Source organism: Uranotaenia lowii, chromosome 1, assembly GCF_029784155.1.
Source record: "Uranotaenia lowii strain MFRU-FL chromosome 1, ASM2978415v1, whole genome shotgun sequence".
NCBI classification, from domain to species: domain Eukaryota; kingdom Metazoa; phylum Arthropoda; class Insecta; order Diptera; family Culicidae; genus Uranotaenia; species Uranotaenia lowii.
In genome coordinates, this window is record NC_073691.1 from 36,079,546 (window position 1) to 36,103,039 (window position 23,494).

Consider the following 23,494-nt stretch of genomic DNA (forward strand, 5'->3'; position numbering starts at 1 on the left):
ATATGCTTGTTGTGGTCAAATATATGAGCGTGGAGACAAATGACAACAACACCTATTTGTTGCACTTAACTCAACCTTTAATGTGGTTTATTAGTTTTAAAAATGCACTTGCACGTTTTTGCAATAAACGCTCGTGAAGTTGAGTAAAAATAAAACTTAAAGTTGCAATAAGTTGGCTAGGAAACGTCGTAGAAAGTTGAAATCTTGTGCAAAACGTGTGATTTGAGTGCCTCAACAAATGTTCAGAAAATCTTATTTATTTAAATCCTCATCTAACTATAGTTAAGTTTAAAAACTAACTTTTAAATAACTTCCAAAGCAAAACTTTTATAACTCTGCTCTGAAAAGATATAGAGTTTTGATGTATTCAACAAAGTTTTATATTTTTACGTACTATCAAGTAAAGCTCTATCTATTGAAATAAAAAAGTTAGAATTTTCAATTTTTTTATAGTGTACTTTGACTAACTTTTAATACTTTCATATTATGAAGCATGTTTGAAGAAGCAAATGTTCTGAAGACACTTAAGAGATAAAATGAAAGACAGAGGCGCTACGAAAAAAGTTCCACTTTTTGCCCTTTTGGACCACAGTGGCAACGATGAGTTATCTAAGGAAAATGAAATTCTCAGAAAAAAAGGAAAAAATATCCAAACAAGAATTCAAAAAGTTTAAAATAATATCGAATTCATTCTCAAGTGTAAACTTAAATTTAAACACCTCTGAATATTTGGGCCCCGCATTCAGAGTATGAAATTATAAGTTCTGTACTTTGATTAGTTCCAACATCTAACAAATCCTCTAAAAGAATTCTCTTATTATAAAAAACCTTAATAAAAAGTTATATTCAACTTTGAAAACATTTGAGTAATATTGCTTTAAAATAAAAAATTCCATGTTATTTTAACATAATAAATACGATTTTCATGAAAAGTGTACTTGAAATCTCATTTTCTAAAACCTTTTCACATACACTCGAGATTTGTGCGTATCCTAAGAAAATCAAACTAAATAAAAGTGTAAAAAATTTCACTACAATTTAACATTTTTTACTATCGGTTCTTAAATCCGAATAAATATAACAATAAAATCGTTCAAAAGAAAAAAAACAGCATTTTTGGTGCCTATGTTTCAATAACTGATTAAGGAAGATTTAGTTTTTCTTAATTCAAAACATTTATCAGAGTTTATTTTTAAGACTACTAGTATTGGTGATATTACGTGTGGAAATTTTAAAACTGACCCGTTTAGTGTAAAACCTAGGTCAGGCAAACAGAAATACGCTGCACCATTTTTTTTACGTCTCGCGTGAGCTTTCATTACGTCGTATGAAACAAAATGTGCACAAAGAGTTTTATTACGAAAATATACAAAAATTTACATAAACTAGTCGCAACTTCATTCAATTTAGTTTATTTGTAGCTTGGACAACATATTCTATATGAGAGATACAAATTTTAAACATATTTTGATAACTTTTGCAGCAGTTTTCTGTGATTTCTTGAGATGTTTCATAAGACGTAATGAAAGATCACGCGAGACTTTTCAACATAAAACTGAGCACTTTTTGAAAAGAGCTGTTATCATTTATGATAAAAACTCGTGCCGTATCCAAACAAAATCAACAAAACTATTGTTTTATAGATGAAGCATGCTCAGTTTAGTGAAAATTGTTAACCTGTTCAATGCAAAACTCTCTCAAAAACTTAAAAAAAAGTTTTAATAATGATCATTTTAATGAAACAAAATTTGATACCTGCTAACTGGACGGTGATTGAATCAGACCAATTTGACATTTGAGTGCTGTTTTATCTTTTTTCTGTATTCCAGACCTGGGGTAAAACCAATCTTTGATTACTGATAAACTGATAAACCAACATGAAAGCTAAAAGCTAATTTTAAATCAATATATTATCCTCCATCCAATCAAGGATTCAGATTTTGTCTAGATATTCTTTTTCCCGATATACAATACTATAAAAAAATTCTACAATTTTTAGTAATTTTGCTAGATGAGATTACACCTCTTTCTGACATTATTTTTTGAGTATTTAAAATCAGTGTTTGCGTATTTGAAATGACGACAAGACGCAAGACGATTTGACTAATGATTTGAAAAATGTCAAAGATTCAATGTAATTGAAAATCCTCATTTGCTGAATTGAGAAAAATTCACGAAGAGAAATCTTCAATGACTTTCTCTTAAAATTCAAAATTTCTCACGGTTGAGCAATGAGTTGAAGCCTTTGCTTTCAAAATAAACTAAATGAATATTTGAAATGAGTTCCCTGAAATTTGTCCGAATTAGCTCTTATATTCTCTGTTCTTCGGAAAAATGTGGATTTTATTGCCTTGTGTTATTCACAGAAGTATGAAATAACTTAAGGTTTTAGGATACAACCGGATGTTGTTCTTTAAAATTTTAGGCTTTTTCGGTCTATTAAGTATATCAAACAACTTTGTTTCGAAATATCCGACGTTTCGACAAGTTCTGGTGGTCTTTTTCATGGAAATAAGCAGTATATTGTTCTTGTCAACGCCGTTTTAATCCAACGATAAGGAGTCCCGAATTCTTTGCTCGTATTTTTGAATGGGTTAAAAGGAATAATTATAATCATTTCATTAATATCAAAATTGTAACGTTCAGGTACAGTGAAACGTAGGAAAATTGATGATAATTATTCTTTTTTATCCGTTCAAAAATACGAGCAGCGAATTCTGGACTCCTTATCGTTGGATGAAAACGACATTGACAAGAACGACATACTTCTAATTTCCTTGAAAAAGACGACCAAAACTGGTCGCAACGTCGGGTATTTTAAAACAAAGTTGTTTGATATACTCAAAAGACCGAAAATGTCAAAAATATTCAATGAGTATGAAATAAGGTTGCCAGATTGCCGAAATCAGATTGCCAGAATTTGTTTACCAGATCAAACAAAAAAAAATATTTATGCACCCAAAACGAAATTTTTCGAGCAAGTTTTATAAAAATAATTATGCAAGGATTCATGAAAATCTAACATACGATTGTAAAACAACTGATGAAAAAATATGTTTTCTAGTTTTTTTTTTCTTGATTTGTGTTGAGTAATTCCTCGATTTTGACCAAACTTGACGAATATTGCAGGACTTTTGGTCAAATAAAATAGCCCGGATTTGTCCGGCCCGGGTACTCTCAACTCAAAATTTAGCTGAATCTGTTACGGAAAAACGATCACTTAGAGAGACTTCAACTTAAAAAATAGATTAATTCGGCAAAAACCTATTGCGATTGAACTAAACAAAAATTGTATGCAATAGTAATTCACTAAAAATTGCAGTACAAATTTCCCTGAATCGACCGATTGACATTTCAATTGGTTTTCCCCAATCAACAAAACGATCACCGATATCATCGTCAGAGTTCGCTAACCATTAAGTGTGAACTAGTCAATTTTCACAAAAATGTCCTAATTGGTGACTAACATGAGCTGAACCTAGTTTTTTTTACTTCTGGCGTTATTTGCATTATTATGAATACGATGATGATCATTACCTTTCACATGGCCGATTTCCCAGTAGTTTGGAGGGTTGTACTGGCTGGATGGAAACGCGATTACGCGCCTCTCGCCTGACGACGACGACGAAAAACCGCAAAACGAAATCTCTGGATGGGGGAACAACACGTGGAAGTTCTACTCTACACCTACGTCGTTGTTTTCGCCTTCGTTTTCTGGAGAAGGGGGTGTTGTGTAAGCAAAGATGCACAAAAACTTTCACTTGGTTCGATTTTTTTTTTTTTCTGTTTGCTGTTGCGAAGTTCTTCTCTTTTTCTCCACGAAACTCTCCGCAGTTGGAGTCTTTGTTAGAAAGGCTTTTCGACCGAACGCGCTTTCGGATCGAGGCAGGACACAGTTGCGAGGTCACACTCGATTTCGTCCGTGTCCAGAAATTCTGTGTCACTACTGTTGCGCTTCCCTCTGACCTGAGGGCCTTCTACGTCTTCGACTACGTTCCGCCGTTCTTCCGCAGCGGGCAGGAGGAGTCTTTCTTTTTTTTTTGCGTTTGGCTTTCGGTTCCCAAACAAAGGAAAATAAAAATCCCCGCCTCACACCGGATCCGTTTTCAGATCGCGCGAGACCGTCTTGTAAAGTTTTGGCCAGCTTCGTCGTTTGGTTGTTGTTTGGTACGCCAACACACATTCTGCTGCGGCAAACTCGAAGAACCACGCGAGAACTCTCCAATTTCCCGCCCCCACTCACACTGGATGCTCCAAAAACACTGACTGACTTGTGCGGTTCGGTTTCTTCCTTTGCGTCCGACTTCCCTTCGCGCCAACTCAGCGGCCACAAAGTTAGACCGTCGACGACCAACCAAGGAGAGAGAAAAAAAACCGTTTCTTCTAGTTACTTTCGGTGCGTTTACTTTTTCCACGCTTTGTTCACGAATGTATTTTGGAACACTCGCCGCACCAAGGAAATCGAAAGGAAGCAGCTCTCGGAAAATAAAATATGAGGAAAAACGAACCGAAGTCCCTAAACTATTTACGAGCCAGCACGGAACGACGCCTCAGACTAAGGTGTCATGATCCGGTTCGAAGGACCCAACACTCTAACACTCCAAAGTTCAGAAGTCTCAAGCTGAGCGTAAGAACTGTCCCAAGACAAAGCGGCTGGCTGACGGTGATGACCCAAACTTGGCCTGTCGGGGCCAGTGGATCCACCAAAAAACACGACCGGAACGGAACACGGATCGTAACCGACTGCGACCAGTTGGCGGTGACAGTCGACAAGACTGCTACTTCTTGTTCTCCATCTTCTGCGTCTTGCTTGTGTTCTACACTATACTATACTTGTGTACAAGCCGCCGCCGTTCCAATCCAATCTCAAACCCAAACCCATTCCACCCACCCATCAGCCCAACCGAACAGCAACTACAACGACAACACAGACATGCAAACAGCCATCCCGCGCAATGAGTTCACGTTTTGGGACTCCCCCGCGCACATTCACGAAAACGTTACCGACTCGGGGACGGCCATGCACGGCCCGTTTGCCGCCATCCGTCTGCAGCGCGGTTATATTCTTCTCAACAGAGTGGCGGTGTCTCTATCTTCCAGCTACATACAGTACAGCATGTAACAACTGGTTCATGGGGAGCACGAGAGATTGGCTCTCTACTGCTCCATCAACTCGTGCTCCAGTCAGTCAGGGGGAGAATGTCATGTGCGCTCTTTTTGGCTCCCTCTCATTTTCTTCTGTGTTTCGTTGCTCTTGCTCCAACAGAAGAGCTGCAGAATTGCCAGGAATTAATTTTCCAGTGTCAATAAATGAAAATTATGGAGAAGCCAATCAATCTTAACCTCGTCAATTAATTATCTTACACATTTTTACAGAAATAAATCCATACTTTAGAGAATTTTTAAGATATTGAAGCTTCATTATTCATATAATGTTCTTCAAAATTTATATTGAGTTCCATCGAAGATTTCAAACTTCATTTTCTGCCTAGAAATAACATTATACAGGAAAAAATGGGTAACAAAGATAGCGACTTCTTTCCGTAATACTAATGCAAAATTGATTTGATTTTTTTTTAACAATATAATTTAAGAATTCATACGATTATGATTTTTTAATGCATTTCGTTCTTGTACTAAAGTAACTGTAAAATTTGAGTTTCTGTTGTGAATTATTTGCAATTACTTTTTCGAGTACATATAGAATTTCAAATTAATTCTTAAGGGTTATAAAGTTATCGTCCAAATACTTTGTATTCTGTATTAATAAATAGTGCAGCTTTGGTTAGCTGAATACCGATTCAATAGACATTTCTTAAATATTTTGTGAGGGCGTTTTCCACTTCAGAACTTTTTGCGGATAGCTTCTAAATTCTATTATGAAAGAAGTCTGGAGTTTTCCCAACCCTGTTCTGTTCACTTTTGACACAAAACCCTGTAATAGTCCAAGACCTCTCCGAAATATTCCCAAAACATGATTGAACATCTCGAGAAATAATGAAACAAATGAAACCAAATGAGGCATGGGAGAATATTCCAATCAGGGGGGTGAGGACAAGAGAGACGCCCGTGGCAATGATGTCGTCGCGACGGTATCGAACATTTCGCACATTTCGTGCACCGTCGAACTTACAATATTGTTCAAATTGTTCAGGGTTCAGTAAAAGCTCAAATTTACTCATGTAAACGTAACTTTAAAATTCTGCAAAAAACCATGGATGAGTTTTGAACCAATACAAAGCTTTTACGAACCCAGGGTTTGAGAAATGCTCCCAAAGTTCAGACTGTAGCCCCACACAACAGTTATTGTTCAGCCTCACAATCCATCGGGACGCCTTACAATACGTCGGGACGCCTTACAATCCGTCGGAACGCCTTACAATCCGTCGGGACGGCTAACCATCATGACACGCGAGAATACACAGGCATCTCTCTTGTGCCCACTCCCCTGATTCCAATACTAGAAATGATTCTATGGATATTCTTTCAGTTGGGAGATAGGAGTAGGAGGGGGGCTCTCTTAAGATTTTTAACATAATTCAAGAACTGATCAAGAAAATGGAACAAAAGTTGTCATGGAAGGCTTTTTAAATACGAGAAATGAATCAATGATTATTTGAGGTCCACCTTTCTTCCAGCGGGTTGATATAAAGGGGGAAGGGGGTTTAAAATTTTCCACATATCTAGAGAACTAATTGAAAAATGAAACCAAATTTGGCAAGGAAAGGTATTTGAGTACGAGAGTTTTTTTTTTTTGAAAATTAGGTACTTCTCCCTCCTTCCAATGGGAAGATAGGAAATCTCCCAAACAAACGTTTTTGAAGTTTTATTCTCATACTGTTTAGATATACCTTCCATACACATTAAAGAATGATCGTATAAAAGTTGAAAAAACAGCATTTACCTACCAAAGTGGGGGCAACATACATGCAATAAAATCATTTCTTTCTACTTCTACATTACTTTCCCATGGCAGACTTATTTTCATATACGATTTTAACTGACATCAGACGACATTTTAAACGATCTTTTCATTATGCAGTTGGATTTGCGATTCGCAACACCATTTAAATCGATTTGAGTTATCATTTCAGATGCGATTTCATGTTTGCTGGTATGGGACTTCCTTACAAATTTTCTCTCAACTCGTGCTCTTATCAAACAAATGGAACCAATTGTTTGCATGGGACGGTATTTTAATACGAAAAATATTTGTATGATTATTTGAAACAATTCCTTTCTTGAGTGGGAGGCTGGGATTGGGAATATAGGAAGGGAGGAATAGGACTTCCATACTTTTTTCTAAACCCGAGAATTTATCTATCAAATGGACAATACTTCACAAGTGAAATAATTTGGGCATGGTTCTATGAGTATTTGAGAAATCACCCGCCTTTCAGTGAGTAGGTACATAGGAAAGAGAAAAGAGGGCCCAATACAATATTGTTAGCATAAGCTCTCAATTTATGCTAACAAAGCAAACAAATGGAAGCAAGTATGGCTTGGAAAGGTTAAAGTTACATATTTGGGTACAAGATATATTTCTACGATTTTTTTAGAACCTTCCGCCATGCAGCTTGAAAAGGGGAGGAGAGGGAGATGTTCCATATACATTTTCTTGTAAAGTTAAAAAACTTATTCAACTAAATTTGATATCAGAGAGTTTTTATGTACGAAAAAATGGGTATCATTGTATTGCAATTCGAAAGTCAAGCTGCAGTTCTCAGCAGTTGCTTTTGAAATATGTTGTAATTTGATTTAAAATGATGCCCACAAATTCTTATTGTGAAATCCAAGATATCTTTGGAGTTGGAAGTTTTCAATTAAAGTAATCATTCCTTTCCGTTTGGAATTCTTTTTTGGTTAAAAAAAAACTTTGTTTTAATAGAAATATTATACTAAAAACATTTCCTTTGAATCAAAGAATTCAATTAAAAGTCCAAAATTATTCAGTCTAAATAATTAATTCTTTTTTTTTAAATATTCATTTGAATCAAAACCATGATACATTGATTCAAAGAAAATAGAAGTTTGATTCCAAGAAATTAATGTTTTGAATCAAAGTCAGTTTTGTTTTGTTTCAAAATCTACACTTTCTCTGCGTGTACACTAGTTAAAATGAGATTGGCAAGACGATATAAAAATAGAATTCTGTGTTCAATTCTCACCTCCAATCGGTACTTTTTTTATATTTTCTTGTTTCTGGGATGAGTCATTTAATAGGATAAAAATCCCATAAAAAGTTTGGGGGGAAGAAGTGCTTTTCTAACCTATCGTTTCTGGTACGATGCCTGTTTCAGAGCATTTCTGGCATAGTGTTAGCGCCGAGCGGCATTGAAGTTTTGCAACCTCTTCTGTGAGTGTAGTTGCACCACTTTACCTGGGCCAGTTGGAGGACGAAGGTAAATTGTCATAGTCTTTCGGTCACGACCAACTAAAGATTCAATCCTACCAAAAAAAAATACAGCACCCGAAATCGATTCTTTCGATTTTTGACACTTGCTGCCCGGCGCTTGGCAGATTGTGTTTTTTCATCCTCCTTTGACCTATCTTGGAAATGATATAAATGTGTTTTTGCTGCTCAATTTTTTTTTCCCCCTTATCCTCATCGGTGCCAGCTTTTAGGACTAGATTCTCTCGAATGTCGTCGAAAAACTCAACGGGCCACGTTTGTCGCTAAAATTTTGAACGGAGAAGTACAATCACCAAACCTGCTTAGGATGATCAGCTTTAGGGCTCCGTCGAGAATGTCACGATCTCATTCGCTGCTGTCGAGTCGAACTCATAGGACATCCTACGGTTACAATGAAGCAATCAGCGCAATGATGCGCATATTCCAGGATGTTGAGCACTTACATCAGTTCGGAGAGCCATCAAGTCGTTTTGTTCGTCGGTTACACCAATCAAGATCGTTTCATTCTTTGTGATCGTGAAGTTATTCATTTAAACACAATTGTTCGATGAATTAATAATAATAAATAAATAAATAAATAAATAAACAAATATAAACGCAAACAAACTGACAATCTTAAATCAGGAGTCTGAAACATTACACGTTACATGTTTACTCTATAAAACGTATGGCTTACATCTATTGGCTAAGTGTTAGTGAATCTCGTTTTTAAGCTTTTTTTTCTCAGATTAAGGATTTTCAGCCTTGAAAGCATTGGAGATGAAAGCTCAAATCTGAGAAAAAAAAAGCTTAATTCTGAGAGATGTTCTTCACACGGCTTTTAAAAGGTTCCTAAGGCCTGTCTAAGATGGAATCTTGCTGGCTTACAACCACACACGCAACGCTTCGGTCTATTCATTCGAACTTATTCTTGCTTACAGCATGGTAGCTTGGTAGGGGGTTGTTTGCCGGTTGTTTGAAATAAGGAAATGTTTTTTTGTGTTGCTCCGAAGTTTTTTCCGGCTTACATACATTTGATTCGGCAGCGGTTTTCATAGCAAGGAAGTCGGAACGGGTCTTGCCAGTTCCGATCCCGGAGAGCGAAACCCAAAAAATGCCTCTGGATGGCCTCAATACTCTCCGAGCCGAGGTAAATATATTCGAGAGACGATCGAACCAAGCTGCAGCAGAGTCTCTTGAGACAATAAATATCCTCAAAGTCTTTTGTCATGCGGAATAAAAGACCCAGGCATCTGGAAGCTTTATCGACGATGTAGTTTGTGTGGATCTTGAAATCCAGCCGGTTTTCCCAAGGTCTTTCACATGCTCAACTCTTGCAACTGGGAGCCGCTTGCGTGAAAACAAAATTACCGTGCATTTGTTGCGATTCAAGGGAAGGCAATTGACATCACACTAGGTGACAAAGATGTTAAACTGGCTCTGCAAGACGTTGACATCTTAATTGACAACCCATCAACAGGGGTCGGCATACGTCAGTTTTGGTCCATCGAGGAGCAGCAGCACGTCGTTGAAGTAGATCAGGAATATTATGGGTCCTAGGTGGCTCCCTTGAGGTACTCCAGAAGAGGCAGGGAATTGATTGGAAAATGATTCACCTGATCGTACAATAAGTTTTCCTCCTACCAGGTAGCAATAGAACCATTCCAGTAAAGAGCCGCCAATACCGATACGATCTAGTTTGGCTATGGCTATTTTGTGGTTTACGTTGTCAAAAGCTGCGGTCAGGTCGGTGTAGATTACGTCGGTTTGAGATCCTCTGGCAAAGTTGTCTTGCACGGAAGATGTGAACGTCAACAAGTTTATTGTCGTAGAGCGCTTAGGCATGAATCCACGTTGTTCGTTAGAGAAATAAAATTTGCAATACGAGATCAATGGATCTAATACAACCAGCTCAAACAGTTTGGTAATTGCACATAAGGCAGAAATACCGAATAATTGATAACATTCTTCCTGTCACCTTTTTTGTAGACCGGAAACATGTAAGCCTCTTTCCAAATGGAAAGGAACGTGGATTCCGTGAGCGATGCTTGGAACATTCATTTTGATAGAAGTCAGCATATGTGGTATATATCGTCTTAGGAAAGGCTCTGGAATGCTATCCGAACCTGCAGAAACACTGGATTTCAGCATAGCAGTTACCTTCAAGAAGGTATCGTCATCGATTATGATGACTCTGAAGAACTCTGACGTGGGACGTTACAAGCCGCAATAGTCAACTGGTCCGTGGATATTGAACCAGAATCAAAAATACCACGGAATGTATCAGCGAAGAGGTTACAAATATCAAGGCCCGAGGTTGCCGACTTGTCTTCTTCCAGACATAAGCAATATTAGCGATCCTATGCCAATTACGTACAAGAACCAACATGTCATGTTTTAAGTGAATCCTGAACTCTGGGTGTATGGAGTAGGTGCATTTCACTCGCTAGGCGCATTTAGGAACTCTTTCCCCTTTTTGTTAAAAAAAGATTACAAAAGACCCAAAATTGCAATAATAGTTTTCATCCCTCCGCAGCGTGTGCCCAAATCCATCTCCACTTACCTTCCCGAATCTCGATTTTTGGGGCCTTTTGATGACACCGGCTATGTAGTTCCACGTTTGAAATCTAATTGTCTAATTGTGATCTAATTTGACGTTCGAGTTGAAGATTTGGATTTTCGTTTGAAGATATATCTGACGTTAGCGCCAGATGTTTCGGAGACTCGCAAATGCAAATCAGGCTTATCTGATCCGGGTTTCAAAGTGTTTCTTGGTACCTCCTTCGGGCTTTATCTGGCTGCCAAGATAGTGAAAGCACTCCCCTTTATCAACCTGTTGGCCAGCTACCATCAAATTGGAGGGATTTGCATCAACTAAGCCTCTTCGACAAGACCTGCTGCCTTGGAGCTTTCGGTGAGATAGATGAGTTTGCTCTGCATATCCGGTTGTCTATAAAGTAGCCAGCATAGATTACCTGGAAACCAAATAATTAGATCTAAAACAGCCTATGCTAGGCGGATAGCTGCATTTCCACGTAGATCATGTTTTCAAATGAGTTTTTCTTTTTAGCTGCTGAACGATTCGCGAAAACTATTTACAACGCTAAAAATCATGTGAGATCCGAATTTAACGTTTTAGACGATTCAAGGATTTATTTTAAGTCTTACTAGAAAGGAAATAACAATATAAACTCAATTTTGATGATATTTTTGATAAAACTTCAACCAGCTAGAGAACACAACGTGGGGTAGAACGCCGAAACCAGTAGAAAGGAAGGGTGGTCAGAAATAGAATAATCATTATATGGAATATAATGATTGTTACATCAAATGAATATATCTAATGATTGTTACATCAAATGTCTAGTAACATGTTCATCCCTTTTTTGTAAACCAAGTATTATTTGGCAAAAACTCATTTGTTTTTGCTAAACGTCTCGGAAATTTCGCTTTTTGAATCCTTTTTTTGATATCCTTATAGGTAAAACCCCTTCAAGTAGGCAACAAAATTCAATTTTTTGGCTGATATCGCGGCAAATATGGCGGCAGATGATTTTTTCGAATAAAATATTGGTGCACCTTCTTCACCTGAAGAAGGACGAAATTTGATATAAATATGCATTCTTATCATAATTTGGAAGTCAGCAAATAAAAAGAATGATAGAGCCTGTTTGTTATAGTCTTTAATAAACGTTTGAAGGATAAAAAAATAAGAAGAATGACATTTCGCATTGATATTCGGTTTTTCACGGTTAAAACACGTGGTCTGGCGTCTGGCGTTATAATTTGGGAAAATTAAATGAAATATAAAAACAAATTAATAGTCATCCAGAAATTACAAGTTTTACGCAGAGTCAATTTATCCATCTGTTCCTAAGAATTTAAGTAGTTTTAATGAAATTTTCACCAACGAAATGATAGAGAAGCTTGTTTGCCGCAACAAAAATGAAGAAAAACATCATTCGTAGGCATAAGATGGCGTATTTTTTTCTTTTAAATAATGGCATGGGCCATCTTATCCCGTTGGTGTGTCTTGTACATTTTTCCCCTACATGAGCAATATTTTTTTTAATAAAAAAATATTAAAACCGAATACCTACACGCCCTCTACTCTGAACGTTTCAAATGACTATTAATATTCTAACCTCAATTCTGCTAGGTTTATTGTAACTTATAAGAGAGCATATGCTGCATATAAATTTGTTCTCAGACTTTTATTCATATCATGATATTAAGAATATCTAGGAATTTTTAAAATCCTGGCATCTCTGCACATTTAAATTTGCAGCTCCAGAGAGCATGAAAGAAATCTATATCTCTGAGCGTCGCTCACGTGTTGGTAGGTAATTCAAACCAACTGGCAGATTCGTTCACAGTGTTTCCAATGCAGAGCACATCCACCCGCATAAAGCCGCGCGTGCCGCCCAGATCCACCCACTCAGGGCCGGCGTCGCCGTCGCCGTCGTCAATCGAGGACGGTGGCCGGTCGGTGGCGGCAAACTGCAACTTCTCGTTTTACACACCGCGCGGAATGATCTTTCTGTTCCACACTGAGGAAGCTGATGATGGTGACGCGGGTGCGATCTCCAAAAGTGTATGAAAAAGAGCAAGATCGCGCGCTGCGAAAAAAAAATTGTATTCATATATTTAGAGGTATATGAATAAAATCCACTGATGGGACCAGGCAACGTCAGTCCCGATCGTAATGCAATAAAGAAGAAAAATGGGTATCGGATGATGGCCTAAACTGAATGGAAATTAGCAAACCGACACATGTGGCTGTCATTCGGCTGTATGTGCGGTTCAATATTTACAATGTAGGTACCTACAAACAGCCTCAATCATTCGTGCCGAATACAATGCCATTTTATAGTTCAACATTTTCAACGGTTAGTCAGCGCGTGATGTATGGCGTCCCCAGTCTGATCCGTCCAATTTTAAACAGGGACGTCCCGAAATGTGATACTAATCTGAGTTTATATTAGCGATGATCCGTAGATTGATTTTATCTAAATGAGTACCAAATTTGTGGTGATTGGACATAAATTGAGCAAATCAATTGATACTTAAATTAATTCAGTACGTTGAATTCAATCATAGTTCAGAATTATGCCTGAACTCAGACAGAATTACAAACTATTTTTTTTTATTATTCCGGCAATCATCCATAAAAGTTTCACTGTACCCTGAAAAAATAAGACTTCTTAGCTTCTAATTTGTACATACACAAAAATCCAAATTCAATGAATCCTTCCCAGCTGTAAACCACCATCAAAAAGTAACACCAGTTATGGAATCGAATAAGAAAAGTCAAGGGGCCTATTTTTAAAATAAAGAGAAGGCATATATTGGTTCAGCTGCGGCGACCCTTCGGGGTTCCTTCTTTGAGTGTAAATCGTGCGCACTCTTTGGGTCATTGGATTGAATGTTTTGGTGTTGCTTGCTGCCTTCTTTCCATTCCCACTCTTCATGAGATTTCATGAGACGAAATTTACTCCAGTGTGACTTATCCAAACAACAACCAAGTCGAACGCTTTCCTGCCTGATCCAAATTTCAAACAGTGTGTGGTATGGGGTGTTTCGATGATGCAACAGGGAGCAGCTCCCAGCGCAGGAGAGTTGGAGCAATTGCTCCGAGAAAATGATTTGAGCTTTATTTTCTCGTGTCGAATCCACTCCTGAAATGCAGAGAAAATTGTTCGATGAGCTTCAACTAGTGTAACCAATTTTAAAATCAAATCTGGAATATCAAAAATTATTTCAGGAATTATTTTATTTTTTAAATAAAACCAAACAGTTTTCAGTTGAACTTCTTTACTATATTTCTCAACAATTCAGAAGTTTGATTAAAATCTTCAATCCTGTTAATGAGACATATGGTGAATCTGCCCTCACTGAATGGAGTAAATCTACAAGTGGATCCGACCGAATCGAGATGAGAACATTGCGTTCGAAACTTAATAGGAATGGTTTTATGAAAATTTGGAGCATAAACGCAGCATGACTCATAGCTTTGCGAATACTTTCCGTTTTCGCATACGAAAAGAGGAGGGAGGCACTGGAAGAGGAAGAATTTTGTCGGACTTTGCGGAATACACTGTAGAAGGCAGCTGTAACCAAGTTTGAGGCAACACATTTATTGCCGCTGCATAATAAACGAACAAGTTGGGGAATTGCGTATGGTAGAGACAGCAAGAGAGTGAAAAACAAATTGTTTGTTGGCTTTTCAATGATCCGTAACATAACAAACTGAATCACTTTGAGAATCTATGAGTTTTTGAAAGAATTTTTGTAAGACCTCAGCGATACAGATACATAAATTTTAATAAGCTTTTAAACCTCCTTGATAATAGATTTTTCCTCAGAGAGTGTGCAAAAAATCTTCCAGAGAAGCTCAAATGAGCTGTCGTTCATAAGTTAACTCTGGAGTTTGTAATCATGAGAAATGTCATAAACTTTAAGAAGGAATTTTTGACAAGATTGACAGTCCAAATCAGGGCCGTAGGAAGACCCGACTCATGAGGGGAGGGGGGGGGGGGGGGGTTGGTGACTGATTTCCACCTATGATTTTTTGCCCAACAATGCACGAATACAAAAAAAAGTTCATTTTTATGTACTTTCACATCAAAAGTTTTGGCTTTCTTCGACGGTTAAAATCTTTGAATTTGTTTCAGAGTTTGGTAGATCAAACTGAGTTGATTTGATAATTCTTTATTTAAATCCAACAAATCTAATCATCAAAACTCTTTTGCAAATTCAAAGGTTTTAAACTAAGATGAAAATAAATTAAATTTTCAACAAAAAAAAGCGATACAAATTTTTCGGATCTAATTTGCTTGATGCAAACTTGAATCAAATTAAAGATTTTAGTTAGAAATTTGGGATTCAAAAAAGGAATATTAACAAAATGCGGATCAAATGCAAAATATCTCACTTTTCGCTAGCCGCTAGTATGCTTTATTAAAAAGCATAATTCAAATTTTATGAATTTAACAATGAAACCTAATTCTAAAAAACTTAGCACAAATTACCAACTCAAACATATTAAACTAGCAGAATTTTGTCTATTGGATTTTTAAAATATAAAATGCCGAATTATGGTGTCTGACGGCTTAGATTTTCTCGCGGCCCTTAATGTGTTAATAATGTTAAACAATAAATCGGAAAATAAAAATTTTTGTGCAGAATTTTTAGGTAAAGATCAGAAACTTTGACAGCAAATATTTTTCATAAACAATCAATTCTATAATGATAATCCTGTGGATGATTTAAAAAAATTAAATTAGGGTTTTTTGCATAACTTACAAAACTTAGAGAATTAACTGAAATTCTAGATTTTATTTGTGATTTTCAGCTGAATTGTTTGTACAAACTAATATTGATAAAAAATTTGAAATCTGGAAATTTAATTGACAAGCAATCTTCATTCTTCATGATCTTTTGAATTCCTCAACAATTCATGTTGATAGTAAAATTTATTTCAAGCTTAATCTTTTTCTGAATTTTGAATTTGCATACTGAGTCGGAATTCTGAACTTGAATTGAAAAATTTAGGTTTGAATGTATAAAAAATAAGATTTTCGAATTTTAATTTTAGATCAGAATTCCATGAGCCAAGTTTTAGAGCCCTCAATCATGAATGAATATTCTGTAGTTCAGGTTTAATCTAAATTCACTAAATATTCAAGTCATTTATTTTTTATTTGTATTGAAATCCAAATCTGAATTGAAATATGAATTTCAAATGCTGAATCTGCAATTCAGAAGCTTTAATTGTTTGAAATTTGTAGAAAAATTAAGTTTTCAAATTCTACTTTGTATTTCAACACTCTAAATGAATGAAGTTTTTTAAGTTTTTATGTTGGTTTAGCCATTTTTACTTTGCAAATGCAAGATTGTTAGCGGTAGAAATTTAAAATGATTTCGAATTGTTAATACCTACATATAATTTTATTTTTTTGGTAAAAATTGCGAACTTTTATCTAGAATTGTTTATTTATTTTGTTCAGTTACTTTAAAGTCTGAATTTGGATCAGATTCATATTGTGAAGTTTGGTTTGCATTTGCCTGTATGCTCAATCTCAATTTCAATTGAAAAAACATTGTATTCGAAGTTTAAAACAAAAAAATGGAATCTTTTTACTATGAGATTCATTCATTCATTTATTAAATCGCATGAGCTCTTAATTTTGTTCTGGACTTCCGAGTCTGAATTCCGTTTCCCGGTTCTTCATCCTGATCCGTATAATTATCTTGAATTTTTGGATTTCCAATCAGAATTTTGTCTCTAAAAATTGTTAATAATTTCTGTCTAGAGAATAATAATCAGAAAATATCACAACACAAGTTAGCTCCGAAAAAAAATCAAGAAATCAGTTATATTTCAGCATCAGTAAAGAGCAAATATTTGCTGTCAATTATGAAATTTGTCAAAATTGTGAAAATATTTGAAATGGTCTACATTTTCAGATTTTCAAAATTGTTACAATTGTTGAAATTGTTAGAATTTTCAAAATTGTCAAAATTCTCGAAATTGTCAAAATTGACTAAATTGACAAAATTCACAAAATTGACAAAATTGACAAAATTGAAAAAAGACAAAATTGATAAAATTGACAAAATTGACAAAATTGACAAAATTGACAAAATTGACAAAATTGACAAAATTGACAAAATTGACAAAATTCACAAAATTGACAAAATTGACAAAATTGACAAAATTGACAAAATTGACAAAATTGACAAAATTGACAAAATTGACAAAATTGACAAAATTGACAAAATTGACAAAATTGACAAAATTGACAAAATTGACAAAATTGACAAAATTGACAAAATTGACAAAATTGACAAAATTGAAAAAATTGACAAAATTGACAAAATTGACAAAATTGACAAAATTGACAAAATTGACGAAATTGACAAAATTGACAAAATTGACAAAATTGACGAAATTGACAAAATTGACAAAATTGACAAAATTTACAAAATTGACAAAATTGACAAAATTGACAAAATTGACAAAATTGACAAAATTGACAAAATTGACAAAATTGACAAAATTGACAAAATTGACAAAATTGACAAAATTGACAAAATTGACAAAATTGACAAAATTGACAAAATTGACAAAATTGACAAAATTGACAAAAAATACAAAATTGACAAAATTGACAAAATTGACAAAATTGACAAAATTGACAAAATTGACAAAATTGACAAAATTGACAAAATTGACAAAATTGACAAAATTGACAAAATTGACAAAATTGACAAAATTGACAAAATTGACAAAATTGACAAAATTGACAAAATTGACAAAATTGACAAAATTGACAAAATTGACAAAATTGACAAAATTGACAAAATTGACAAAATTGACAAAATTGACAAAATTGACAAAATTGACAAAATTGACAAAATCGACAAAATTGACAAAATTGACAAAATTGACAAAATTGACAAAATTGACAAAATTGACAAAATTGACAAAATTGACAAAATTGACAAAATTGACAAAATTGACAAAATTGACAAAATTGACAAAATTGATAAAATTGACAAAATTGACAAAATTGACAAAATTGACAAAATTGACAAAATTGACAAAATTGACAAAATTGACAAAATTGACAAAATTGACAAAATTGACAAAATTGACAAAATTGACAAAATTGACAAAATTGACCAAATTGACCAAATTGACAAAATTGACAAAATTGACAAAATTGAATAAATTGACAAAATTGACAAGATTAACAAAATTGACAAAATTGACAAAATTGACAAAATTGACAAAATTGACAAAATTGACAAAATTGACAAAATTGACAAAATTGACAAAATTGACAAAATTGACAAAATTGACAAAATTGACAAAATTGACAAAATTGACAAAATTAACAAAATTTACAAAATTAACAAAATTGACAAAATTGACAAAATTGACAAAATTGACAAAATTGACGAAATTGACAAAATTGACAAAATTGACAAAATTGCCAAAATTGACAAAATTGACAGAATTGACAAAATTGACAAAATTGACAAAATTGTCAAAATTGACAAAATTGACACAATGTTCAAATAATGAAAAAAGTCATAATTGTCAAAATTGTCAAAATTGTCAAAATTGTCAAAATTGTCAAAATTGTCAAAATTGTCAAAATTGTCAAAATTGTCAAAATTGTCAAAATTGTCAAAATTGTCAAAATTGTCAAAATTGTAGAAATTGTCAAAATTGTCAAAATTGTCAAAATTGTCAAAATTGTCAAAATTGTCAAAATTGTCAAAATTGTCAAAATTGTCAAAATTGTCAAAATTGTCAAAATTGTCAAAATTGTCAAAATTGTCAAAATTGTCAAAATTGTCAAAATTGTCAAAATTGTCAAAATTGTCAAAATTGTCAAAATTGTCAAAATTGTCAAAATTGTCAAAATTGTCAAAATTGTCAAAATTGTCAAAATTGTCAAAATTGCCAAAATCGTCAAAATTGTCAAAATTGTCAAAATTGTCACAATTGTCCAAATTGTCAAAATTGTCAAAATTGTCAAAATTGTCAAAATTGTCAAAATTGTGAAAATTGTGAAAATTGCCAAATTGTCAAAATTGTCAAAATTGTCAAAATTGTCAAAATTGACGAAATTGTCAGAATTGTCGAAATTGTCAAAATTGTCAAAATTTTCAAAATTGTCAAAATTGTCAAAATTGAGAGATTTGTCAAAATGGTCAAAATTGTCAAAATTGTCAAAATTGTCAAAATTGTCAAAATTGTCAAAATTGTCAAAATTGTCAAAATTGTCAAAATTGTCAAAATTGTCAAAATTGTCAAAATTGTCAAAATTGTCAAAATTGTCAAAATTGTCAAAATTGTCAAAATTGTCAAAATTGTCAAAATTGTCAAAATTGTCAAAATTGTCAAAATTGTCAAAATTGTCAAAATTGTCAAAATTGCGAATATTGTCAAAATTGTCAAAATTGTCAAAATTGTCAAAATTGCGAATATTGTCAAAATTGTCAAAACTTTCAAAATCGTCAAAATTGTCAAAATTGTCAAAATCGTCAAAATTGTCAAATTGTCAAAATCGTCAAAAGTGTCAAAATTGTCAAAATTGTCAAAACTTTCAAAATTGTCAAAATTGTCAAAATTGTCAAAATTGTCAAAATTGTCAAAATTGTCAAAATTGTCAAAATTGTCAAAATTGTCAAAATTATCAAAATTACCAAAATTGTCAAAATTGTCAAAATTGTCAAAATTGTCAAAATTGTCAAAATTGTCAAAATTGTCAAAATTGTCAAAATTGTCAAAATTGTCAAAATTGTCAAAATTGTCAAAATTGTCAAAATTGTCAAAATTGTCAAAATTGTCAAAATTGTCAAAATTGTCAAAATTGTCAAAATTGTCAAAATTGTCAAAATTGTCAAAATTGTCAAAATTGTCAAAATTGTCAAAATTGTCAAAATTGTCAAAATTGTCAAAATTGTCAAAATTGTCAAAATTGTCAAAATTGTCAAAATTGTCAAAATTGTCAAAATTGTCAAAATTGTCAAAATTGTCAAAATTGTCAAAATTGTCAAAATTGTCAAAATTGTCAAAATTGTCAAAATTGTCAAAATTGTCAAAATTGTCAAAATTGTCAAAATTGTCAAAATTGTCAAAATTGTCAAAATTGTCAAAATTGTCAAAATTGTCGAAATTGTCAAAATTGTCAAAATTGTCAAAATTGTTAAAATTGTCAAAATTGTCAAAATTGTCAAAATTGTCAAAATTGTCAAAATTGTCAAAATTGTCAAAATTGTCAAAATTGTCAAAATTGTCAAAATTTTCAAAATTGTCAAAATTGTCAAAATTGTCAAAATTGTCAAAATTGTCAAAATTGTCAAAATTGTCAAAATTGTCAAAATTGCCAAAATTGTCAAAATTGTCAAAATTATCAAAATTGTCAAAATAATCAAAATTGTCAAAATTGTCAAAATTGTCAAAATTGTCAAAATTGTCAAAATTGTCAAAATTGTCAAAATTGTCAAAATTGTCAAAATTTTCAAAATTGTCAAAATTGTCAAAATTGTCAAAATTGTCAAAATTGTCAAAACTGTCAAAATTGTCAAAATTGTCAAAATTGTCAAAATTGTCAAAATTAACAAAGTTGTCAAAATTGTCAAAATTGTCAAAACTGTCAAAATTGTCAAAATTGTCAAAATTGTCAAAATTGTCAAAATTGTCAAAATTGTCAAAATTGTCAAAATTGTCAAAATTGTCAAAATTGTCCAAATTGTCAAAATTGTCAAAATTGTCAAAATTGTCAAAATTGTCAAAATTGTCAAAATTGTCAAAATTGTCAAAATTGTCAAAATTGTCAAAATTGTCAAAATTGTCAAAATTGTCAAAATTGTCAAAATTGTCAAAATTGTCAAAATTGTCAAAATTGTCCAAATTGTCAACATTGTCAAAAATGTCAAAATTGTCAAAATTATCAAAATTGTCGAAATTTTCAAAATTGTCATAATCGTCAAAACGCAATAGCAATTTGAAGTACAATCTGCTGTATCATTAGCTCGAATTTCAATGGAATTATGAGTAGTATTGCAATTATGTATTTGAACTCAGTTATCTAAAAATAACTAAATAGTGTTTATTAAAGTGTTTATTAAAGAGTACAGTCGTAAATGATCATTTCCATAATTCATTTTGGAAGTAGGTTTAAATTTCCAAAAAACAATAAAATGCTAGTGCAAACCTTATTAAATTTAAGCTGTTACAGTCGATCATTTTATTACCAAGCGACATAATTATTTTCAATCAACAGCCAAAACCTATTGTACACTCCCAAGTACTCATCCTTCATCAATCAGCCGCAGTTTTTTCTCCCTTTTGCAATTGTTTAGACTAAACTTCAGCCCCAACAACACCGTAGGTTAATGGTGGGGTAAACTGCTACATATAAGTCGGAACCCAGCTACATTCGAGACAAGAGAAAATGGGCACAGCAAGCAAGGGCTTAACCTAATCGGTTGGTTCTCAGCCGGCAGCAGTAGTCTAGCTGAAAATATCCACCAACAACCTATGCTGCTGCTTAAAAAGAGACTTGCATATCTAGGAAAGAAACTTTGAATACTAACAAAGCCTTTTTCTGATGAATGGGACGTGTCCAAAGTTCATTTTTATGACAAATTTTTAAAGGATGGGAAAATCTGAAATTAATAACGATAACATATACGACCAAGATTAGGACAAAGACTAGAACAAGGACTAGGACAAAGACTAGGACAAGGACAAGGACAAGGACTAGGACTAGGACAAGGACTAGAACTAGGACAAGGACAAGGACTAGGACTAGGACAAGGACAATGACAAGGACAAGGACAAGGACAAGGACAAGGACAAGGACAAGGACAAGGACAAGGATAAGGACTATGACAAAGACTTGGACAAGGACTAGGACTAGGACTAGGACTAGGACAAGGACTAGGACAAGGACTAGGACAAGGACTAGGACAAGGACTAGGACAAGGACTAGGACAAGGACTAGGACAAGGACTAGGACAAGGACTAGGACAAGGACTAGGACAAAGACTAGGACAAAGACTAGGACAGGGACTAGGACAAGGACTAGGACAAAAACTAGGACAAGGACTAGGACAAAAACTAGGACAAGGACTAGGACAAAGACTTGAATTTAAATTTCAAAGTTTTGTATGAAAATTACGGATTTAGATAGAACTACTATATTTTCAACTAAAAGTGATTGTTCAAATTCTTTTTCTTAATCCAAGAAACTCGTCCCATTGACTTTTCCCCCGACTTGATGCAACTCGGCGGAGGTACCGAATGTGATTGAACGTCTTGCGTATACCTACTTCGGGAAAAGGTCGCCGATGATGGTGGGCCACATAAATCGAGCAGAGCAAAAAACCGGGTAGGGCATCGGCGGACAAAGTTTCTTTTTCTATCGGATTGCTGTCTGCTTGGCACTCATCCGGGGCGGCTGGCCGTACTCAGTCTCCTATCCAATGAGTTTGTTGAAATGTTCGAGGAACCACAACCCCCTGGGGAAGTTAGAGGACGAGAAATTGACCATACGGAACAACGCTGACTAGAGCAGACTGAACGCGATCGCTGGAACCAGATAACATTGTGAGGTGGAAATGTTTTTGCCTCCCCGCTAATCGGAGGGAGGGAAAACGAACGACAAATACAGTACATTTTTAACTACACTCGGTTCTAACTAAACTAAACTAACTATCCGAACTTACTTACTGGGAGGTGAAAATGTGACAGTATATGTACCTCACCCTAGCCCAGAAGCAATAATTCAACTGATGAAGGGGGATTATCCACAACAATTGTACCCTGGATAGGACAGCTTTTTTTTCAATTTTCATGAAGTCATTAATTTGTTCAAGCAAAGATACACTGTCCCAAAATCCAGTGTATATCGTCGTCACTAAATTGCTATTTCGTCAATTGCTATGAGTTAATGTTGTTCCTAAATTTTGGTTGAAGTTGTTGTAAAAGTATAATTTTGATTGAGATGGTGATATGATTCGGTGACTTTTTGACGATTTTTAAACGATTTTGATACGATCTTAAAGATCGATCAGAAAGATCTGAGGCTATCCAAACTCTTCAATATTTAAACTAGAGTCCTCTTGAATGCTCCAATTAGAAAACACTGAAAAATGTGTGATGGAGTTTACAGATAATGTGTAAAAAACCGTACAATTTTGATAATCTAAAAAATTCTTAATGTAATTGTTTTTTTTTTATTCAGTGACGGTAACATTTTTTTGTAAAATTATATGAGGCCCTCAGAGCCAAAGGGTAATAAGTGCAAAAATGATCGCTTTTGAGTAAATAATGGCGAACGATTCTACGTGTTTCAAATTACATTTGTGGATTTTTTCAGATTTTTTAAATTATATTCACATACTTTTACGTTCGAAAGAAAATCTTAAATGTTCGAGAAATGTATGAGAAATGGCCAAACACTAAATGGTTGTTTAGTGTGTTTTCTCGAAATAATTTTATATACACTCTTATATACATTTTATATACATTTTCTATGACCCTTGATTTCGAACATTTGCTGACGAGCTGAGCAC

General features: G+C 34.1%; 1 protein-coding gene and 1 long non-coding RNA gene across 4 annotated transcripts in view; one reads left to right on the plus strand and one right to left on the minus strand.

Annotated features, from left to right (window-relative positions):
• Positions 1–4,730, minus strand: part of LOC129740734 (uncharacterized) — a 129,708-nt gene extending 124,978 nt beyond the window's left edge. For both annotated transcript variants that reach the window (XR_008736356.1, XR_008736357.1), the window contains exon 1: positions 3,538–4,730. This is a non-coding gene — a long non-coding RNA (uncharacterized LOC129740734). The remainder of the gene's footprint in view (positions 1–3,537) is intronic.
• The window catches only part of LOC129740732 (chaoptin), a 290,271-nt gene that overhangs the window by 146,754 nt on the left and 120,023 nt on the right, over positions 1–23,494 (plus strand). The gene's annotated exons all lie outside the window — the stretch shown is intronic.